The following is a 7464-nucleotide window of genomic DNA, read 5'->3' as shown; positions in this document are numbered from 1 at the left end:
TTAATTAGTGACAGATATAAAGTTGGTCACTAATTAATGATGAAAAAAATATTGTCGTTAAATCTATCACAATTTAAGAGTTTGTCAGAATCTTTTCGATATTCTTTTGAAATAATATTTTAAAAATTATATGAGAAAGGTTTTGCAAAATTTATTTGAGAATGTTTTAAAAATCACTTTAAAAATTTTCAAAATTATTTTATAAATATTTTAAGAATTACTTTTACAAAATATTTTTAAAATTCCTTGAAAAGATACTTAGGAAGACATTGAACATTTTTTGAAAAAGGTTTTTGAAATCTTGTTTTACAATAAAACATTGAAAATTTTTAAAAAAGTATTTTGAAAAAAGACTTTGAAACTTTTTGCAAAAGACTTTGAAAATTTTTCATAAACTAATTTGGAAAATATTTTTAAATTTACTTTGATTTTTAAAAAAATTAATTTGAAAAATATTTTTAAAATGTTTAAAAATTGATTTGAAAATATTTTCAAACTGACTTTAAAAAATGTTTAAAAAATTAATTTAAAAAATATTTTCAATCAGACTTTGAGAAAATTTTAAAATTTATTAAAAATATTTTTAGAAATTTTTGAAAATAGATTTGAAAATTTGTTTCAAAATAATTTTCAATAAATACTTTGTGAAATTATTTTGTGAGAATTTTTAAAAATGATTTTTGGACTTATTTTTGTCAAGATTTTCCAAAATTGTGTTTGAAGTTGGCTTTACATAAACATCTTGTGAAAATTATTTTGTAAATATATTTGGAGTAAAACAAGTTTTCATTTGTGTCAAAAGGAGATTTGACTTTTATTCTTGTGTGATTATTTTTCATCCCCGTTTTAACGTGTATGAAGACAGACAATTTGTATCATATTTCTTGCTATATTATTTGTTTTCCTAAATTTAAATAAGTTGTCAAATATAGAAAAAAATGAAATGATTATTGGTGCCGTTAATATCAAATGATTAAATTTATATTTTAATATATGACAAAGAATTTAAATTTAGATATAAGATGTTCTAACATATATATCAAGAGGTATAAGGACTAGATAAGAAAAGTCTAAATGAATTGAGACTTGAGAGAATTAGACATCAAGTATGGAAAGTCTAAATTAGTTGACAAACTAAAGTCTAAATTAGTTGACGAACTTGACATATAGTAGGAAAAGTTTAGATGAGTCAGTGGAACTGAACATAAAGAAATTCAAATGAGTTAGTAGAACCGAATATAAGAAGTCCTAGATAACTAAACATGCAAGTTCAAGAGAGAACCTTTTAACAAATAAAAATGTGTGGAACATCTTACTTTGTGATGTGAGTAGACTTGTCGTTAATCATGGACCTAACTGAGAAACCAATAAGAGTTTCAAAGTCAAGGTCAATAAATAATTTTGACGGTCTTAATATCAATTTTGTGATATCTATACTTATCGGATTAACTCTTATCACAAGAAAAGTTTAAATTACAAGCGACTTCAGGTGACTAGAGATCTTGATAAGTGTCAGAACAAGATAAGTGTTGACGTGATACGGATAAAATTTAGCTCTAAACGCCTAAATGTAATCTAGGAGAACAGAGGACCCACTTAGTAGATATAATGGGAGCTTATTTAGATGAAGGATGATTGTGGGCATTTGGGCTACTGAAATATTTGATATATGTGGTAATTCGGTGATTATATTTTAATATCTTGATATCAATCGACTGATTCTAGTACTAATCGATTAGTTCATTTTAGTTGAGAGAATAAAAATATTCTATTTCTTCCAGTCGATTGATGAGAACATCAGTCGACTGATCACCTTAGTTAAACAAACAGAAGTTCGACTGTTGAACTTGTTATTTCTTAACCACCAATTGACTGCTAAACTCTAAATCTAGAGTTTTACCTTGAGTACAATCTCTCATACTTGTCCTCACCGCACAACTTTGATCTTGCCTTCTAGCCTCCTCCATCAGCCTTGCACCCCTTAAATACTTCCTTATCCTTCACGCTTTGCCTTTAAGAGCTTCCTACGACTTTATCCTTTGTTATCGGGTCTTCCATTGCCAAGAGGCTTCTCACCTCCGAGATTTCAATGTTTGCCAAGCCACACTTAGATTTATGTTGCTAAGACTACATACTTGGATTTACACCGCCAAGACTCCACTTAGATTTTTCACCTTTGCCAAGAGCACACTTGGACTTCTTCTTTGCCAAGATCAGACTTGGACTTTCCTTTGCAAATTACACACTCATAAGTGCATATCAAATATAGCAATAACCTAACTTAAACATTTGCACAAACATCAAAATCTAGGGTTACACTGATTGCTCCAATAATCTTCTCTTTTGATGTTTGACAATCCATTTAAGTTAGGAAAACATATAATGCAATAACATACAAATAAATATTCAATCTACTCATGCATATATCATGGAACCTAATCCTAGGCTCCCCCTTTACCTAAGCTCCTCCTTAAGCTAGGATTTCTTGCAAAGGTATTTAGATTTTCCACTTAAATCTAAACTTCGACTTTTTTAGGTTTCCCACTTAAGCCTAAACTTCTCCCTCTTGAGCTGGGATTTCTTGTAAAGGTATTTAGGTTCCTACTTAAACCTAAACTTCTTCTCCTTTGCCATATATTAAAAAAGCTCCAACACTATCCCAATTATTGGACTCTTTAATTTCTAATGACCATAATTATCATGTATTAATCTCCCATAAGATTACATACATATATACTATCCTTTTGGTCATTTCCTATTGCTAAAAAATAGTTTCAGACTAGATCATTTGATTACCCTATGCCCTAGTTTACTGCTCTCATCAAAATAACCTCACAGAACCATTCTATATTCGATGAACACCGATCCTGTCTGAAAGTAGAGAAGATGATAGGCTGGGGATGTGGCTCGAAGGTTGACGGGACGAAAACTCCACGTGGTCTTACAACACAAAAGACATTAGTGCTGGGTCGGGAAGGAGTTCCTAGCGTTGACTCTCCGACGCTCAAATCAGTTCTCAGTGGGGAATAGTAGGAAGTTGTAGCAGTGAGCATATTGAACAATAAACCAACGCATACCTTCGCTTGTAAATGAGAATCCTCTTTTATAGTGTCACTGTAGTGTTTGTGCCTGTATTTCCAAGTGCATACACATTTTCCAAATCATTCTAGGAAAAGATAAGTCAAAAAGTGTCCCTAACACCTTTCCTTAAGTGAGCACACAAATCCCTGATGTGATAGGTTGAAAGCTTCTAAAGTACAGTCTGGCTGTTGGACATGCTTCGTTGTCAGGGCACAAACCTCCAAAAGGGTATGATGAGATATGCAAGTGGACCCCATTGTAGGCCGACTAGACACCAACTGGGGGCCACTTGGCAAGGACGTCCCGTCTCGATCATCTTCCTTTATTCGACTTTCTTGTTGTCAGAGGGCTTCCTTTCATCTGACCGGCTATGGCGTCCGGTTGGGACGATGGTCCGAGGGATTTAAGTCTTGTTTCTTACCAGTCATAGGTTCTCTGCAGACGACCGTTTAGCCATCCCATTCTGCTCACTTTGCCCGACCAGGGGACCTGCACTTTAACTGTCTTTATTTTGAGCTCCACATCAACCATTCTCTCCTACTTTGACTCATCTTCTTTGGGGCCCCTTTTCATTACAGCATCAAATATTGTTACTAGTTGACTGGTCTATGATGTGGTCGACTGATACCATATTTCAGCCCAAAATATATTTCTAAATCTAATTTTAGAAATGCATCAAAAATTCTACAAACCTCTAAAAATTTTCAAATTTTATGGAGATGTATGTTTTACCATTGTCTACTTGGAAAAAAAATATATTTAAAAATATATCTATTATAGATTTTAAGGTTGACATAAAATCCAAAACTATCTAAATGGTTCAATTGAAACTTAACCTAAAGTCCTAGTTTTGACTTCCTTTTGATGTAGCTGCCCATATTAATCATAATGCATCCCTAGTATTAATTTATATGACATCTATATATCTAAAATCAATTTTCATACAATATGAATCTCATTTCATATTTTCATGCATGAATCACATCCCAAAATGTGCCAACTAACTAGATTAGAGACTCAAGTCTATCTCTAACCCCTTTGGCACATTTCATGACCCATCTAGAATCCCAAGCAAAGTCCACTTGAGATCCATTAACCATGGGTCTAAACTTGATTCTTTAAGCTCCTTCTAAATCTCTTAACCCTAGCCACCTTCCTAGGTGACTCATCCAAAAATACGAGGTCATAATGATGTACCTCGGATGACGATTGATCAACCCATGTAACCTTCATTTTTTTTTATCTCAACCTTAGACTTTTCCTTATCTTTGGTTGATATCTTCTTGTCCTTAATTGACTTTCCCTAGCCATTTCTTGACCTCTCCTTGCTATAGTCATATGTCACCCTAGCATATGACTCTTCTCTAGCCTTGGAGGATTCCCTCATGCCATTTGTACTTGCAATCATTGTATGTGATCTTCTTTTGACCTTAGGGAACTCTACTATGACATACCCGCCAAAGTGCTCCACGAGTAACTTGTTGGGACCTTGACGTCTTCTAGAGGAGGGTGAATAGCGTCTCATCTAAATTGTCACTTCCTACACTTGTTAGTACGCAGCGGAAAACAAAAATACAAACTAACAAGAAGAAAGCTAAACACTATAAACAATAAGAAAAGACAATAAGCCAAAACAAACCGTAACACAAGGCGTTTACGTGGTTCAGAGATTAGGGCTCCTACTCCACGGCTGTCCGTAAGGTGGACGATCCCAATCCGTTGGTGGATGACTCCCCGGAACCTCCGGCTAGCTCAAACCTCCTTCTCGGTGGAGAAACCTTACCACAACCTTGATCCAAACACTCTTAGATCACAAGTAGAGCTTGGAGGCTTTGGAAGACTACTAATAGGGGTTAACCACCTCTATTTCGTCAACCATGCCCAAGCACCCCGAGCTCTATTAAATAGAGCTCGAGAGAAAAACACTAAGCTGTTTTCCCGCTACCAGTCGACTGGTGTATGCACCAGTCGACTGGTCCTTTAAGTGAAGTCGATCGTTACCCAACGGTCAGCTACCAGTCGACTGCTACAGTGTACCAGTCGACTGCTACAGTAACCAATCGACTACTATAGTGCTGCTATAGTGTCACATCAGTACTGCTACAGTAAATCCTAAACACATATAATTTTGCCTTGAGTACAATCACTCAACACTCGTCCTCGCTCGACCAACCTAGACCTAGCCTTCTAACTTCCTAGCCTCCTCCACCAGTCTCGCGTCCCTCGGATGTCTCCCCATCCTTCATGTCTTGCCTTCTGGAGGTTCCTTCGGCCTTGCCCATATTGTCGGGTCTTCCTTTGCCAAGAGGCTCCTCACCTCCGGGACTTTATCCATTGCCAAGTCACACTTGGACTTACGTTGCCAAGACTATATGCTTGGACTTACACCGCCAAGACTCATCCTTGGACTTTCCTCCTTTGCCAAGATCACACTTGGATTTTCCTTGTTGTACCTATATCTTGCACACTCTCAATGCATATCAAATACAACAATAAACCTAACTTAAACCTTTGCCCAAACATCAAAACTTAGGGCACCTAGATTGATCATGATATAATAACAAGCGCACATATTTAGTATTTATTTCTTTAATTTATCAGTGGGTGAGATTTAGTTCGATAAATCAATAGACCTGATAAGTTGGAAAATAATATTATTTATAGTGTGTATTGTTGATTATAGAAGGAAACTGTGTCCTACAATCTAGGTTGATGATGTTCCCAAGAGGAGCTCATAAGGATTGTCATGTAAACCCTGCAGGTGGACTTAGTCTGACATGACAATGAAGTTGAGTGGTACTACTCTTGGAGCTAGATATTAATTAAGTGAGTTGTTAGTAACTCATTTAATTAGTGAACATTCTATATCTTAAACACAAGGAGACTAATATACTCATGATAAGAAAGAGCACATATAGTAATATGAGATTGGTACAGTAGTTCAATAATAACTCTTTAGTGGTATGAGTTATTATTGATGAACTCGAGGGTGTTCGGGGTGAACACGGGAAGCTCAAGTTCATCAAGAGACCAAAACCAATTCCTCCTCTCGGTCCCTGTTGTAGCCTCTTATTTATAAAGTCTTATACCCACCTAAACCCAACTTCCTACCCACCTTAAGGTGGCTGGCCAAGCCTAGCTTAGAGCCCAAGCTAGGGCCTGCCAAACCAAGGAGAGATGGGTTCAAGTAGGTGGCTGACCCTAGCTTGGAGCCCAAGTATGTGGCCGACCACAATAAAAATAAAAGGGATTTTAATTTTAAAATCTTTTCTTATGTGGAAGTCATGATTTAAAAGAGAGTTTTAAAATTAAATTTTTTCCTTTAAAGTTTCTACAAAAGACTAAGAGAAAGGTTTGATATCTTTCCTTATTTGTAGTTAAAAGGAAGATTTTAATTTTGGAGAAAACTTTTCTTTTTGTAATCATCCACATGTTTTAATAGAGAGATTTTAATTTATAAAAGTTTCCTTTTATAACCAACCATGAAAGGAATTTTTTAAGAGAAATTTTTATTTTAAAAATTTCCAGAAACAAATTAGGAAGTTTTAATTTTGTGTTTAAAACTTTCCTTGTTTGGAGGGCATGTAGGGGCTGGCCATTAAAAGAATAAAAGGAAATTTTTGATTAAAATTTCTTTTTATTGGCAAGGAAAATAAGGAAGTTTTAATTATGTCTAAAACTTTCCTTATTTGTCAAGACCAAGGAATATAAAAGAGAGGGTAGAGGTGCCTCACCTTTACAACATATCTATTATTTCTCTCCTCTCCTTTCCTTGGTGGTGGCCGACCCTCTCCTCTCTTCTTTCTCTCTTCTCCTTTTGTTGAGGCCGGCGGCACTTGGAGGTCTTACTTTATCTTGGTGGCCGGTTGCTTGTGGAGAAGAAGAAGAGAAAGAAAGCTTCCCTTGAAGAAGAGTTGGTGGCCGAAACTTGCAAGGAGAAGAAGGAGGCTTGGGTGGATTCTCATCTCGGTAGATCGTCGCCCACACGACATCCGAGATAAGAAGAGGAATACGACAGAAAATCATGAGGTCTATAAGGTACAAAAGGTATAACTAGTTATTAGTTTCCGAATCATAACTAGTTTATTCTTTTGTTTAGATCTTGAAATACCAAACACAAGAGGCTAATGATTCTTGGCTATCGAATTTATGTTTCAATTTGGTGTTTCTTTTGTTTTTCGATCTTGTGATTCGATTGTTCTTAATGGTTAAACCTAGGGTTACTATAAGGAGATTAAATATTGAATTTCATTGAAAGGCTTTATCTAGGAAGTGGTGAATGATCCCATACCCAAGAAGGCCTAGCGATTCACCATGTTTAACCTGGAAGCCGATCTCTAAAATAAATATTTAATCAAATTTGTAATATAGGTGGATTTGGAT

Source organism: Zingiber officinale, chromosome 3A (genome assembly GCF_018446385.1).
Source record: "Zingiber officinale cultivar Zhangliang chromosome 3A, Zo_v1.1, whole genome shotgun sequence".
NCBI classification, from domain to species: domain Eukaryota; kingdom Viridiplantae; phylum Streptophyta; class Magnoliopsida; order Zingiberales; family Zingiberaceae; genus Zingiber; species Zingiber officinale.
The sequence above is the reverse complement of the archived record's forward strand: the minus strand, read 5'-3'. Positions refer to the sequence as shown.